Raw genomic sequence first — 17,291 nt, 5'->3', positions numbered from 1 at the left:
GAAATGGAAGCATTTTAAAACTTTTAGCTGGAAGGAATTTATTTTAATTTGTATTCTAATATTTCTCTACTGGTTCGATTCCAATTAAGAATGGCCAATTCCCAAAGATACGTAACTAACTTAGAATTTTGATTAAGGTGGTTGCTGGGGTGACAGCACCAGAGAGATCATCATATCAGCTTCTTTGTTTACTTTTGGAAGTTACATTAGATTTGAGGCTATGCAATTCATCAAGGTCTGATCCCAGATCTGATCTAATGGGGTTTTAGCGTTTGTGCCCAGCAGAGAGCACAACTGTACATGGCTTACAGCACAACAAGTAAGATGATGTTAGCTTCAGGAAATACCTTTGATTAGTAGTTTTGCAGACCAATAACTGACACAGATTTGAAGATGGTGGCCAGAGAGGTTTGTAATGATAGCCCCTGTTTCCTCATAATGGCAATCAGTGGCAAATTTCCACTCAGAACCCACTTACCTGTGCTTAAATTGTAAACTGCCTGAATCGCCCAACCTTCCTGACTCAGGCTGGTGCAACGGAGGCCAGCGTGTCAACCTGGCTCCAGCAGCAAAGCATAAAAGGAGAACACATCCCTTTTGTAAAGCAGTAGCTCCTCTAAAGTGGGTGAGTTTAAAATGTCCATTGAAAGGGAGAAAGTAAGGGAATGAGATGTGGGGATGGGGGTATGGACATTGGGAGGTGGGGTATCTGAACATATTGACGAGAGGATCCAGTCATGCTGGGGGGAATTTGAAGATTGGTGGGCGGGGGGGGGGGGAGAAGCGGGTGGAATCTGAACATCAGGGTAGATGTGGGCATCAGGAGCATGGTGGTGGGGGGGGGGCCATCAGTCGGACATTGAAGAGGCTGTGGGCATGTGTGTGGAGCCATGTTGGGTTGGGGGTCAGGTCAGGAGGTCTTGTTTATGTCAGTGGAGTCAGGTTGGGCAGTAGGGAGGCTGGGTCAGCAGGGGATGGTAGGACCAGTGTGGTGTTGGGGGTTGTCAGATCGGAGGAATGGGTAGGGAACCCTGTGTAGATGTGGGGTTGGATATGTGGAATACCGTGAAGGTGAGATGCTTGGGTGAGGGGAATGTGAACTGTCCCTGATGGGTCATGGGTGTGGGGAGTTGTACCATGTGGGATTCAGTCAGGGTGTTTAAAATAGTTATCTTGGAGTTAAAAGTGCAGTTTTGTCCTTTTAATTCTTTCAGAGTAACTATAAGGGTAAAACTGGTAGAACCATCTGATATTAGCAACTTAAATCATGTATTGGCTGGTTCCCGGTGCATTGCAATTCTCCAGATGAAGTTAGCACTTCCGGACAATTGCTGGGTAAGCACTTACCTTGGAAGTTCCAAGAGGAAGGAAGTTATGAGAATGTCTCCTTTCACCAGGGACAGCTAATGAACTTTTCAAGAAAGGTTGGTAGAGATAAACCAGGCAACTACAGACCAGTGAGCCTAATATCAGTGGTAGGGAAACTATTAGAAAAAACTCTAAAGGAGAGAATTAATCTCCATTTGGAAGGGCAAGGTTTGATCAGAGATAGTCAGCATGGCTTTGCCAGAGGGAAGTCATTCCTAATAAATTTGGTCGAACTTTTTGAGGAGGTTATAGGGTGTCGCAAGGGTAGTGCAGTTGATGTAGTTTATATGGGTTTCAGCAAAGCCTTTGACAAGCTCCCACATGGGAAATTGCTTAAAAAAAGGTAAAAGCACATAGGATTCAGGGTAACTTAGCAAGATGGATCCAAAACTGGCTTAGTGGTGGGAGACAGAGAGTTGTGGTAGAGGCTGTTTGTGAGACTGGAGGCCAATGTCCATTGGCATACCACAGGGACTTGTGCTAGGTCCCGTCATTGTTTGTGATGTATATCAATGACAAAGATGAGAATGTGGGGCGGGATAATAAGTAAATTTGTGGATGACCCAAAGATTGGTAGGGTTAATAGAAAGGAAGAAGGTCAAATTGCAGGAAGATATAGATGGATTGGTCAGATGGGCACATCAGTGGCAGATGGTATTAAACCCTGAAAAGTGTGAAGTGATGCTCTTTGAAAAGAGTAACAAGGCAAGGGAGTATTTAATGAATTTCAGGACACTAGGAAGCTCAAAGGAACTGAAGGATCTTGTGGAGCTTGTCCACAGACCGTTGAGGGTGGCAAGACAGGTTAATAGGGTAGTTAAGAAGGAAAAAGAGACACACCTTTATCAATCATGGTATAGATTATAAGGGTAGGGAGGTTATGTTAGAGCTGTATCGAACTTCAGATTAGGCCACAGCTGGAGTACTATTATGCAGTTCTGGCCGCTTCACTAACAGAGAGATGTGATTGCACTGGAGAGGATGCAGAGGAGATTCACCAGGATGTTGACTGAGATGGAGCATTTAACCCATGAAGAGAGGCTGGTTAGGCTCAGGTTGTTTTCTTTAGGGCAGATTGGGTTTGATAGGGTTTGACTGAGGAGTATAATATTATGAGGAGTCTAATAGGATGGATATGAAGTAGCTGTTCTGCTTAGTTGAAGGGTCAATAATGAGGGGGAATAACTTTAAGGTGAGGAGCAGGAGGTTTCAAGGGGATCCAAAGAAAGATTTTTGACCTACTGTGTGGTGCGTGTCTGGAATGCATTGCCTGGGAGGGTGGTAGAGTTGGAAACATTACGACCTTTATCAAGCATTTGGAAGAGCACTTGAAATGTTATAGTTTGTTTATTTATTAGTCAGAAGTAAGGCTTACATTAACACTGCAATGAAGCCACTGTGAAATCCCCCTAGTCGCCACAGTCCGGCACCTGTTCAGGTCAATGCACCTAATCAGCATGTCTTTCAGAATATGGGAGGAAACCAGAGCACCCGAAAGAAACTCAGAGACACAGGGAGAATGTGCAAACCCCACACAGACAGTGACCCAAACTGAGAATCGAACCCGGGTCCCTGGCTCTGTGAAGCAGCAGTGCAAGCCACTAACTACTGTGCCGTCCACATCATAACAGTCAAGGCTATGGGCCAAATGCTGGAAAGTGGGATTATTATAGATGTAATGTTGTTTTGTCAGTGCAGACTTGGCACTATGCTGTCATACAGTACAGTGCTGAAGGACCTCTTCTGTACTGTATGACTCCATGGCCAGAATTCTCTGATCTTCTCCATTCCACCATTGACGTCAGCGAGAATGGAGAATTCGGCCTGCAGCCAAATCTCCATTCACTGCAGTAGGACTGGAAAATCCCAACCACAACCAAATTGTTGGAGAATTCCAGCCTCTGATTTTGACAAGTCTGCTTTACAGTTTTCCTTCTATCATGGCAGGAAAATGTCTATTAATGATCATAGGGTAGAATTTTCCCAGCTTCATGCAGGCATGTAGGGTAGGAAAAGCCTGGAAAATGACATCAGGTCAGGATTCCAATGTGATCCTGCCCTCTTTCTGCTTTTCTCCGGGAGGATTGCAAGCCAATGGGAATCATTGTGGGGCAGCAGTTACTGTGATTAAAAAGGCAATTGAGAGCTTTGTAAATCGTGAATCCCTCCTTCCCAACAACACACGGATTCCATGCCAGGGTCAACGGGGTGAGTGTACAGCGCTTGGAGCAGCTTCAGTGAAACTGACAAGATGGGATGAGCTTTGATCAATTTCACAGAAGAGCTCCAGCCATGGTCATTATTGAGAGATTTCTGTTCAAAGTACTTATTGCCTTAGTACTACCACTGCTTGACAAGTTGCTGCCTTGGAAGGCCCTTTATCACTTTGTGCACCTTGAGTTGCATATCCCTGTTACCAGGCATCACTGCATAGCCTGGGAGCAGCTTACACCGAACCATCTTCCATCCCCGATGAAGGATAAGAACAGAAGCTGTTCTACTGCCAAATGCAGCAATAGCAGCAGGAACACCAACTACTTTTTCCTCAATCGTGTGCCCCTCCACAGGGCATAGAGGATGGACATGAAGATAACCCTTCAAGCAACTCACCATCCTGACTTGGAAAAGTATCACTGTTCCCTCACTGAGAGCTTCTCGTGGCTACTGGGGCTGAGGTTCGCTTATGAAAACGAGTGTTGATCTTAAACCGAGAGACTACCTAGTGCAAATTTGCTTTGTTTCCAATGATACAACTCCTAAGAAGGTGAGTTTGTTAGTTGAAAGGAACAAAAGAAAAATCAGCAAATCACAAAGCCTCACCATAATAATCCGTCAATGTTTCTCAGGCAGTTTCAAAACCATTTGGTGGAGTTAAATCTCCTAAATTTGGCTAATCCAGTTGCGGATTGAACAACTTTAATAGAAAATGGCTAAATGCCAGCAAAGAATGTTCTAACTTACCCCATTGCACATAGCCAGGCCCATAGTGTCATATCTGACTTTTGTCCTTGAGAGTACATTGAAGAACACAGGTGAAGATATTTATTTTTGACACTGGTAGTAACTTTTAGTAACAGTATAATTAAACATTTTTTTCCCTTCTAGTCTTTTTTAAATATTATTTGATGAATTTTAATATGTGAAGTTTGATTAATTTTCCAGCCAAATAATGCCAGGATACTATGAGGCAGTTATGAAATGAAAAATAAATCAAAACTGATAAGCAGAATAATTAATCAGAACCTTTGTAGGCTGGATGGATCAAACTTCACCAAAGTGTCACGAACATTTGCCAGTTTGGATACACCTTGTCCCACCAATAGGATAAACTGACGAAGTGTTGGCACAGTGGGTTACACTCAGAAGGAGTTGCTCTGGTGAGTCCTCAACATTGACTCCGGACTCTATAAAGTCTTATGCCATCAGGTCAAACATGGGTAAGGAAATCTCCTAATTAGGAGGATAATTGGAGTCATACCTGGCACAACGGAAGATGGTTGTGGTTGTTAAAGGAAAATTATCTCGGTTCCAGAACATCATAGCAGGAGTTCCCCAGAGAAATGCCCTGAGCCCGACCATTTTTAGCTGCTGTATTAATGCCTTTCCTTCCATCATAAGGTTAGAAGAGGGGTGATCACTGATGATTGCTCAATGTTCAGCACCATCTGTGCTTCAAATACGGAAGCAGTCCATGTCTAGATGCAGCAAGACATTGATGTTATTTTGGCTGGGGATAATGAGTGGTAAATAACATTTATGCCAGAGAAGTGACAGGCAATGACCATTTCCAACAAGAAAGAATATAACCATCTCCCTTCGACATTAAATGGCATTACCATTGTTGTATTCCCCTCAATCCAGAATAATGGGGGTTACCGTTGACCAGAAACTGAACTGGCAAAGATGCAAAGGTTAAGCGGATTAGCAATGGTAAAGGTGAGGTTATGTGTATAAGGTTGAGGAGTGGGAGGGACTTTGGCCTGGCAAAGATGCTCTTTCAGAGAGTTGATGCAGAATCGATGGGCTGAATGGCCTCCTTCTGTATTTTGGGGATTCCGTAGTTCTATGGACGAACATTATAAATGTTGTGACTACAAAATCAAGTCATTGGCTGGGAATTCTGTGTGAGTCATATATCACCTGACTCCTCAAACCCTGTCCGTTATCTACAGGGCACAAGTCAGGAGTGTGACAGAGTACTGTTCATTTGCCTGGGTGAATGTAGCTCCATCAAAACTCAAGAAGCTTAACACTATCCAAGACAAAGCTAGCTAACCTGGTGCCCCATCCACCAGGCTAAATATTCATTCACTCCACCCAGCGATAGCAGCATCTGCAACTCACCAACCTTCCTTCAACAGCACCTTCCAAACTCACTCTACTATCTGGAAGAAGGATAGTTGATGCATGAGAACACCAACCCTACAAATTCTTTTCCAAGTCACCTACCATTCCGGTTTGGAATTATATTGACATTCCTTCACTGTTTCTGAATCAAAATTCTGAAACACCTTTCCTGACAATACTGTGGATGTATCTACACCATATAGTCTGCAGCGGCTCAATAAGGCACATCACCACCACCTTCTCAAGGGCAGTTAGTGATGGACAATAAGTGCTGGCCTAGTTAGTGTTGCCATCATCCAGTGGAAGAATAACTATTTGAGAAAAGCCTTTTTAAACTTGGCATCATTGAAATTAACCACAATTTATCCCCATCAAGACCAATGTATCCTTCCTAAGGTGCTTAAACAGAATACAAGGCTTTGGACAACTGAAGTACGACTTTCTCCTCTTTGCAGCCCCATTCTGATCAGAAACAACATTCCATTAGTCTTATTGATTACTTCTTACACTATCTTTTTGTGATGTGTGTACATAGACACCAAAATCCCTTTGCCTCTTCCACAGATCCTAGTCTCTTACCATAAAAGAAGCATTCCAATTTTTGTTCTTGAATTCAAAATGGATGGCCTTGCACTTCCCTACATTCTTGGGAGTAACAATTAAATACAATAACGAAATGGCAGATTTGTTAAATTCATAGTTTCTCTCATATTACAGTGGAGAAAGAAAAAAACAGCAGCACATATGCACCTATAAGTAAGTCAAGAGCAGAATGTACAGATTTAATATAGGTAAAAAGAAGGTATTGGAGCAAATAAATGATCTTAAGATAATCACGTTTCCAGGACCTGATGTGTTTCCATTCCAGGCATGAAAAGACATGGGTGAGGAAGTTGCAGATCTGTTAGTCATAATTTCCCAAACCTTCCTGCATTCAAGATTGGTACATCTTGATACATAGGAACATTGTTACAATTGTTCAATATTTTTAAGAAGGGAGAGAGAGAACTAAAGAAACTATGGGCTTGTCAGTCAAACATCACTTTTGAGAAAGTTACTGGAATACATTGCAACACTGGAAAAAAAACACATCGAGCGCATGAAAGTTCCAGATCAGTGACTCTACTCCCCGTCTGCAACAGCTTTGCCCACTCACTTTCTCTTTCAGTAATTTCCTGCACCCACCCACAGAGTTTGTTGTGCCTCCTAATTTACTGTCACCTGCAAAACTTTGATATCTAACTCCATTTCTTCATCCAAGTTCTGGTTTACTGTGAAAGAGATCAGGACCCAGTGCAGCTCCCTGGGAACATTATAGATCACGTTGTACCAATCAATGTACATTTGCTTTATCATTCCCTTTTCCCTGCGTTCTGCTTTCTAATGCATTACCAACTCATGCCATTAGATTAGTTCCTCGTCCATGAACCTTTATTCTTGTGAATAAGTTGAAATTTATCAGCGCCTTCTGGAAGTTCATGTACACAGCATCCATAAATATTCACTTAGCAACCACAATAGCAACCGCCTTGAAAGGCTAAACTTGTTATAATGTAACCAACGATAACATGCTGTGAGGGTCAGCTGACCTGGTAGACAATGGCAAAATGATGTAGTGGTCAGCATACCCAGTATAAATAGAAAGCAGATGGGAGCATTTGTGGCCCAGGGTGTGGCCCAAATGTTGGTGTAATGATGTTTCTTTATTGAAGCTTTTACTTTGATTTACTTGTGAAATGCATTCATTTATTGCTTAAGAGTGGAGTATCTTTACTGCCGGATGAATAAAACTAAGTCTATCAGGCATGATGTGAAGATGTCGGCATTGAACTGAGGTGGTCATTTTAAAAAGTGGTCATTTTAAAAAGCCTCACCACCAGGTTGAAGTCCAACAGGTTTATTCGGTAGCACGATCTTTCGGAACTCTGCTCCTTAATCAGTTGAGTGGAGAGTTTGGTTCGCAAACAGGACGTATATGGACACAGACTCAATTGCAAGATAATGATTGGAATGCAAGTCTTTACAGATAATCAAGTCTTCACAGATACAGACCGTGTGAGTGGAGAGAGGGGTGATCACGTTAAAAAGATGTGAATTGTCTCAAGCCAAGATGTATGACAGTGCAGAATCGCCGAGCAGAGACCGATAGCCAAGTTGCACAGACGTGAGGACCACTTTAACTGGGATCTTGGGTTCATGTCACACTACGTGTAACCCCCACCATTTGATCTAGGCTTGCAAAATCCTAATAATTGTCCTGGCTTGAGACAATTTAATGTGTGATCTCTTCCTGTCCTCCCCTCTTCCCCTTTCCAGTAACTCTATATGATACAACTGCTCTCTCATCATGTCATTTCCTTTGTATGACCCTCTTTATCATCCCTGATCTTCTACACGTAACCATATCAAATGTCCCAGAAGCTTTCAACTCATCGCCAGTCTCTTCTTGATTCTTCCAGAGCCCTACATATCATTCCCCATTTCTAAGACTTCAAAACTCCCTTCCATGATGCTAGCCTCAAGGATCTCACTCACAAAACTCTTTTCTTAAAGCTTCCACATCCTAAAACATCCTGGAACTCTCTGCCTCTAGTGCCACTCTCTCAACGCACCATAACAAATTCTCATCTTCATCACCCCTGCAAACACCTTGCTATTTCTAAATGTCTCTGAGCTGTTGTTTTATGAGGAATGATTGAAGACTCTGGGTCCTCACATTGGAGTTTAGAAGGATGAGGGAGGATCTTACTGAAATTTACATGATACTGCCAGGTCTGGATAGATGGTATGTGGAGAGGATGTTTCCACTTGTAGGAAAAAAACTAGAACCAAAGGGTACAACCTCAAACTAAAGGAATGATCCTTTAAAACAGAAATGAGGAGGAATTTCTTCAGCCAGAGAGTGGTGAATCTGTGGAACTCTTTGCCACAGAAGACTGTGGAGGCCAGGTCATTGAGTGTCTTTAAGAACATAAGAACATAAGAAATAGGAGCAGGAGTAGGCCATCCAGCCCTTCGAGCCTGATAGATAGATAGATAGGTTCTGATTAATAAGGGGATCAGGGGTTATGGGGAAAAGGCAAGAGAATGGGGAATGAGAAAAAAAATCAGCCATGATTGAATGGCGGAGTGGAGTCGAAGGGCTGAGTGGCCTAATTCTGCTCCTATGTCTTATGGTCCGTTTTGCAACCTGGAGCAATCTTCCAGGGCCCGCAGGATTGCAATTTTTAATGAAGTGATGTAAAATCAGTACCTGGCAAGAACGATATAATAATAAACATTACCACTGATTTGAAATTTCTTTGAAAATGTGGGTGGGATTTTTCAGTCCCGCTTTGCCTCAATGGACTTCTTGTTGGAATACTGCATTCCCACATCATGTCCCATCATGGCAGGGTCGAAAAGTTCCAGCTGTGAACATCAGTCATGGATTTTAATCCTGAGGATACAAGTGACAGTCCTAAAATCTTTTACAATAGAAACACAAGTTTACTAATCCTAGTGCAATGTATCAATAAGTCTGAGAATGGAGAATTTGGCACTCACCCTAATCTTTGGTCACTGCTGCGCACCAGAGGACCCCGCCGTTGTGAACAGCCAGAAAATTCCAGCCAACATTTTATTTCAAAGTTTACTAAAATTGATCGTTACAAAATAGACATTCTAGATCGAATCACAACATTTATTATTAATAAACTTTTATTGCACCTTTTGAGTGGACCATGGCTTACACAAATTGCCCTTACCATGCTGTACTGTGACAACAAAATGATGAATGGCTGTTTATTACACCAAGACAAATTTTCCAAAGGGTGAAGTCTTTTTAAGCCCTCCATTCAAAGTGTGACTTAAATGGATTGGAAATCACTTCTATAAACATAAGTGTACAGGTGACAAACTAAAAATACACCAAATGTGGGCATGTGTTTGACTGGTTTGTTAATATTGCGATATTAATTGAAATTGATCCCCATTGACAAAAACAGGCACGCCAAAGTCTTATCAGAAGTACTTCAACCAGTCAGAAAATGATACAAAGTTGCTTCATGCGCAAAGGTGTCTTTTATTTGTGCTGAAGTGACATACCAAAGTGTTAATACAACTGCTTCAAATTGCTCTCAATTTAATAGAACAAAATAATTCTCTGAGCAAACTTTTTCTGATTGTTTGTTTCTTAGGAGTACAGAGGCCATTGAGTCAGAAATCCATCTCTGGTAGATCAATCTGATGGTATCTGACCCCACAGAAGTACTCTTAGCAGCTGGGAAATCAGTACCCCAGCAGCATGGAACACTGTCATCACATGGCACTCAGCTTATTAACTGAGGCAAGCAGCAATACTGCAATGTTCTTTACTGCAGCATTATTTTAGAGAAAAATAGCTAAGTGAATGAAGTATGACAGCACGATGACAGATAAGAGATAATGAAAAAGTGTGGAATATCGTGTCTCTGGCGAGAAAGACTTCAAACTTTTCCACTGTTTCCTGTCTCTATTTTGTTTATGCCACAAATAAGTTAGATTCATGAGTTGGTATATTGTCCTTTCTGAGTCCATTACCTTCCAAAGTGTAAGCTGGGGACTGAGGAAAATACACTGTCCCTCTCGCTCACTGTTTCATTCCTGGAACTTGAACAGGTCCGTCTTGTCTCGCTTTTTACCTTGTATTGCTAAACATACATCCCTTATTTTTCCTGCACTGATTGGGAAGTGGTGCATGAGGTTTGAGGAATGTGCTGCAGTGCCACGGCAATTATTATGACCACATTCATCATGCAATATGCAGTGTGGTTAAACCGCGATCATCTGTCATAATAAAGGAGATTCTCCTCGGAGGATAATAAAAGTGGGTGGATAATTGCGCATCCACATATTATTATGCATTGCTGATTGCCATGCCCCCTTTCCATCAACCACTCTCCAGAAGTGTTTGCAGTCGGGGGTCTGTATTGTCTGATCAACTGGTTTTCCATTTCCCCTTCCACAGGACTCCATAGTTACATCTAGTTAAGAATGGGGCAGCACGGTAGCACAGTGGTTAGCATTGCTGCTTCACAGTTCCAGGGCCCTGGGTTTGATTCCCAGCTTGGGTCACTGTCTGTGTGGAGTTTGCACATTCTCCTCGTGTCTGTGTGGGTTTCCTCTGGGTGCTCTGGTTTCTTCCCACAGTCCAGAAATGTGCGAGTTAGGTTGATTGGCCATGCTAAAATTGCCCCTTAGTGTCCTGAGATGTGTAGATTAGAGGGATTAGTGGGTAAAATATGTAGGGATATGGGGGTAGAGCCTGGGTGGGATTGTGGTCGGTGCAGACTCAATGGGCCGAAAGGGCTTCTTTTTGCACTGTAGGGTTTCTATGATACTTCTAATCCTCTCCTGTGCCAACTATGGATTTCCGAATGCATTGGTGAGTGTGAAAGACATTGCCCAGAATTTTCCCACCTGGCCCACGACGGGAATTGGAACGGGTAACGAAAATCTGTTGATCTCGGGTGGGATTTTACGGTTTTGGGACAAGCGAGCCCATGAAACCTCGCCCATTAAATCACCTTGCTGTGTAACCCCTTTACTTATCATCAACTTGAAGGTGTCAGTGCTAGGGAATGGAACTCTTACTTCAGGTACTTGTATTAGTACTAAATATTTCTAGTTGGCTATAGTACCAATGCAGAATAATGCCCATGATACTTGGATCCAACTTGCCTCAGCGCCCACTAATAATCCAACATATATTGTAGTCTTTTCTATCAAGATAAACATTTCCTGCCAAATTAGGATAGTATTGCACTATCATGCATTCATACTTGGAATTGGATTGGAGCATTTACAATCAGCAAACAAAACAGACTTTCCTCCCATTAGTTTGATCTTGAATTGAACCCATGTCTCCATGTCTAATCCACCTTGCTACCCCATTTTTGTCACCATACTTACAATATATCCGCTTGGCAGAACAAGTGATTTTGAGCTGAGAAGCTTGTACAAATGGGAAATATCGTCAGTTTTAGATTTAACGTGCTCGTTCATATGTTCTATAGTCAGATTATTTGCCAAATTCCCACTTTTTAATGGCATCTACGTTCTGTGTTTCACATCCTGTGTTCAATATTACCAATTCAGGGGACTGTCTGTGCCCTGTGATTCCACTGGGTGCTATCTTAATGAAAGAAGTAACTGTTCTTTTAAATGGGTCAACACCAATACAATACTAACAGGCCAGATGGATGATGAGAGAGCGCGTTGTGTGTCCAGTCAATAGTGTAGGCACCTGAAATACCTGGATACCAAATTGAACCACCTGGAAATGAAATATTGCTGCAGATGCTCAAGTGTTTTCAAAATTGAGTAATGTATTGGTAGCAAAATAAACATATGTGATTCCAAAATGAAGAGAATGGATTTTAATTTATTTATAAACAATGTTTCAGTTGTTTTATTAAACTAGCATGGCTACATTCATCATTTTAAAGAGAAATGCAAGTCCCAAGTTCAGCAGATAGGACTGTTATTGATCCAATGAGAGGGCAGAGGCATTGATTCTAATTCATAGGTGACTGGGTTTATTTGTGAGAATTGCTTTCATTATTTTGAGAAAGAAAAGAAGGAAGCCAGATAGTATCACTCCCATGTATTTAAATTGCAGATCCTTGACCTCCCAAATAGTTCTATTGCCAGTGTGCTGCTTAGCAGTTACCAGATTATTCTTGCTTTGGAAACATTCCCCGCACCCTATCAGAATTTCTCCTTGCTTTTCCATAACCTGCACTGCACCTTCTTTGTTTTTATGGTCCTGCAGAACTAATTTCCAGTGAGACAGTCCATCCAAATAAAGGACTCACTCTTGAATTAAGATAAATCTTCCACCCTTCCATGCCCAAAACAATCTTCTCTCTTCCTCACTCTCTCCTGCCCTACTTTCATTTTTTTTTTATTCTTCTCACCTTTTGTCTCCCTCCTCCTCCTCAATCCTTCCTCTCCCCTTCCTAACTCTTTTCCCACTCTTTGTAGAAGTCCAGAAGGTGACTCTTTGGCATTGCTGCTGTGTCTGGTTTCGCGTTCTGCTGTGTAGAGCTGCAGAAATGTGGCTACTTTTAATGATGCTAGTCTTACTCCAGCATCACTGACTTTTTTTCACCCCCTACCTCCCAGCCTCAAATGTTCCCTGACCCTTAATGTCCCCTCCACAGGCCTTCAGCAAGCAAGCAGGCCTGGCTTGACTTGGGGAGTCTGCTTAGTGACAAGATTGGAGAATGAACAGCATTGTTCAGTTAAAATGTCCACACAATAATTGAGAGTTGATACACTAAATGAACGAAAAGGTGTTCAATAGAATTTCAGGTTTGTGTAGATAATGATCACGCTCAATTCGCTGGGATAACAAATGTTAAACTTCAGTGCATTGTTATTCTGCAGATTTGTTGCTTTTATTTATTACATTTTTTATCCAGTGATCACGCAGCTGGTTCATATCAGAGATGTGCTCAGAAGAGGGTAATTGTAGAGAAGCAATTTTAGTGGAAATGGTGCGTGGTCCCTTATTTTCTAAACGGCGCTAGTGCTTAACAATGTTTTATGGTGATCCTCTGTAGGTCTTTGCTGACAGATGTTAAACTGACACCCTTGCAGAGTGCATACACTATCTAGAATTTGATTGCCACATCGCTGTCATTTTTAGTGCTCATGAAAAGATTTGGCTGGAATTATTTTCAAAAGGAAAGACACTGCTCTCTGCTGGTCTGTCCACTGAACTACCCACTTGCTGGTGGAGGTGCTCAGAAAGAATCCTCCTTAACTAACGTTTAACTTAATAGCAGTCAGCATGGCCCCATGAGCCAGTCCCTCACTTCATAAATCTTACATTGTTACACATTGAAATGAAATAATGCTGGGCAATGTTTCAGTGGAGTGAATTCTTTACATTTTGAAGTGGTTTCATTTTCGGTGCCATGGTACAACACTTTATTTCTCCAGTGTACTGTGCCACACTTTGTGGAACGCATGCAGGCATCTGCATTTTCCCACTCTTGACAAAGGTCTGAATCTTAAGTCTGCAATCGGTAAAGATAATGAATGGAGGACATGCAACAAAGGTAGGAAGGAATATTGTAGGGCAAATTGCCTCAAACTTGTTTGGCACAGCAAGTGAAAAGGGCTAGATGAAAAAGTAAAAAGCAAAAATAAACTTCGGAAAGGCAAAAGTACTAAATGGGCAGAAAATGCTGAATTCAAAAGTGTTGCATAATTGTAAAAGATACCGTGTGCAAAATTAAAATATAGAAGAGGAGTAACCCCCACTCCCCCTTTCCCACCCCTCAGTTGTCCCAAATTCTACAGCTCGGGGAATGTTTGTTGAAATATTTGGAAAGGACCAAGAGAAGAAGCAAATGTGAGAAATGGCTATTGTCAGACAGAGTCAATTGGATCACAGGTCTCTTCAAGCTCAGTCCCAGAATAACAACTGTTGAGTTCCAATGAAGTACAAAATCAAGTTGCATTCATGGCATCAACTGCCGAGGAAATCTTCACATTACAGATTACGTCTTATATTGTTTAGTTGAGCATTTATTATCTGTCAGAATGAAAGTGGCAAACTCGGTGCTGCTGCCATTATGATATACCATTCCTTTGTTTCTTTAATAATAGTAATGCTGGCAAAAATAAAAGACAGCAGGTCAAAGATACCCCATCTTGAACAATTCCAATTGAAGCAATTGAAGCTTCTGCCACTTTTATTCACTAATCCGGACTAACTCTGCTTTCTAATCTAGGATCACTCCATTTGACCACGCACTTGAATCAGGCTGAGATTCTCCAGTTTTGTAAATCGGACTCACTCCTTTATTCACTCAATTTTTCTACTCAACTGCTCAATTTGACTCTGCTTCTCTAATCTCCACTTTATAACTCGGACTCAGTCCAATTCTTTGATCCAGACTCGCTCTTTTTCTTGACCTGAGAATGTACTAATATTATATAGTTACAAATCTCGAATCAACTTACAGCCCACAGAACCTACAGCAAGCTCTCCAGAAGCAACTCCAACTGTTCTGGCCATTGTCAAAATATTTAGCTGAGGGGTATTTTAGTTTCTAGAGTGAGTTGATCCAACAAATGCTCAGCACTTTGAAACAAGGCACGAGAATTGCATTGTCATTATTAAACTCTTTATGATGGGGAGCCAAAATCCTTGTGGGATGTCCTTCTTAATGCTATTGCACTTCAGATTCAAAACTGGTCTTGAATCCAAAGTTATACTCCAATTTTTTCATTACCGTGAAGAGATCAAAAAGGTGTAAGATTGGCAAAGTAATGTAACCGTCAAGGCTTGTTCTGCATCTTTAATCCAGGTTTACCTTATTTGGACTCAAAATTGTTTTGTTTCTTTAATATAGATGTACCCTAATATGGATGTATAACATAAACAGCTTTTCCTATCTTTGACTTATTCTGCCTCGCTAATCAAAATAATTTCTCATCATACTGCACTTCAGTATATTGACTTTCATCACAAGAAGCATTTCAGCTACTTTCTTTGTTTAAATGAGACAAATTGCAAATAAATTTTGTTTTATAATGGATTCCCATTTTTCTTTACAAATATTTTAAAAATAAAATGGCAAGGTTTAAAAATTTGGTGAAATTCAAAGAAAATGTGACTGTGCACAGCCCAAAGATTTCAGAGCTTACCTGACAATCATTGCAAAAGTGGATTTGTATGACAGTGGTGTTCGGCACAGATGAACTGACAGCAGCCCATTAATGACAACATATGCCTGGAATAGACACAAAACACAGAGAGCAAAATGAAAATGTCGCCAATCATTTTAGTTCTACTGGGACGTTACCTTTTAATTTAGCGATTGTGAGATTTAGGGGATATGTTTTCATTGGGAAGGGGGTCTGGGATGCATTCTCTTGACACCACACGCTAATCATTATTATCATTTAACTGGGGTTAGAAAATGTATTTGTCTTGCAAACGTTATTATAATTGTAGTAAATTAGATACATGTGTAATTGTAGCCTCTGTAATGGACTGTAATTACATTTTAGCATACAGAAGTGTTCTTTTTCACACTGCTATAAGCAAAGGTTTTTTTTTCCTTAGGAGGATGTTTATGCGTAGGCAGCCTTCTCACTGATGTGCTTCTGATTTGTAGGACTGTAAGACAGAGTGGAACTAGAGTGTGGACAAAGACAATCCTGCTGTGAGTATGCTAATACTAAATATTTACATGGGAAATCTGTCCCTCGCAGTGTGAATGTGGAGTTTTCCGAGCAGTGTGTTGGAATGTTATTGGGAACTTGCCAGTGATGGTTAACAATGTGGCTATTAAACAGTATAGTTCTTTTTAAAGAAAATCTATGTTCTATCCTGAGGCACAAACAATGTTGTTGTGTTTGAAACAGCATGTTCTGGTTAATTTGCATTCAGGGAAATCACTGACGGCCTTTATTGCAAAACAGCAGCATTGTGATTTATTATTTTGTTCAAAAGCAAATCTTATTCATGACTTGCGGTCATAAAAGAATAATAGAGTAAATATTTTGGAGAGGGATAGTGTTAATTCGCTAATATACATCTTTGTCAGAGATGAGCTACTTAATCTATTTTTACCCGTTTCTATGGAAACGAGATTTTATTTACAGTATTTGCTGCTGCTGTTTGACATTGTCATTCTGACGGAGAATAAAGTAGATTGTTCTTATAGGGAGTTGACTGATAATGGAATGAACACATCAAAGGCAGGACAATACTTGACCAAGTTCATGAGGTTAACCTTTGCTATACCTCGGATTTTCATTTACTCAATATGAATCTCCTTTCGCTTATTGAAATTCTATTCATATCTGTTGCACCGTGGGCTTAACTCTTTCTCTCTGAATCCAGATGAATTTATTTCCCCTGTATTATTTCTCATCCAATGGATTTGATATTGAATAGGTTCAGATGGAGAGGGCTTAAGCCAGAAATAGAGGTGGAGATGAATTCAAATCGATTACAGATAAGAAGGTAGAGATAAGTTCTGATGGAATAGGATTGGAATAAATGGATTTCTCTGAGTGAGAACTAAGATGGGGGGGGGGGGTGCGAACGATGATAGTAAATTCATAAGTGCAATGGATAGGAATTTCTGGGTTTCGTCACTTACTTATTTAGAATTATGAAAGAAGTTATTAGGAAAAAAAGGTCTAACGAGAGATGGCTCTTCTTTTCATGCAAATTTATCGTTATTTTTGAAATACCATTCTAGTCAAGTTTGATGAAGAAATCAATCTCGTGATTGTTTTTAGGTTAAATGTTTAAATTGCTCAGGTCTAGTTGCCTTATCTCAGTTGCATGTTGTACACAGCTATATTGATAAACCTGCATGTTGTACTTGCAACTCCTGATAAACTGTAGTATTTTAGCAATAACTAAAATGGTACAGAATAAAACTGGAAAGTATGTCTGATATTCTATTATGAATCATGTACAATTAAAGCTGTAACCCTAAAATATAATGAGGGCCTCACACTTTCACAATATTGTGCTGAAGTTACTTTCAGTTCTTGTTTTTTCCTTCCTTCCCAGTCAG

At 40.9% G+C, this 17,291-nt stretch overlaps 1 protein-coding gene across 4 annotated transcripts in view; it reads left to right on the top strand.

The window, feature by feature from the left end:
- rbfox3a (RNA binding fox-1 homolog 3a) overlaps window positions 1-17,291 on the top strand; it is a 1,494,706-nt gene that overhangs the window by 409,915 nt on the left and 1,067,500 nt on the right. For all 4 annotated transcript variants that reach the window (XM_080208868.1, XM_080208867.1, XM_080208866.1 and 1 more), the window contains exon 2: window positions 15,873-15,920. The gene's annotated coding sequence lies outside the window, so the exon portion shown is untranslated. The remainder of the gene's footprint in view (window positions 1-15,872; window positions 15,921-17,291) is intronic.

The sequence above is a fragment of the Carcharhinus amblyrhynchos genome, chromosome 21 (genome assembly GCF_965287045.1).
Source record: "Carcharhinus amblyrhynchos chromosome 21, sCarAmb.v2.hapA, whole genome shotgun sequence".
NCBI lineage: Eukaryota > Metazoa > Chordata > Chondrichthyes > Carcharhiniformes > Carcharhinidae > Carcharhinus > Carcharhinus amblyrhynchos.
Note: the sequence above shows the minus strand (reverse complement) of the source record. Positions and strands in the feature narration are given on the sequence as shown.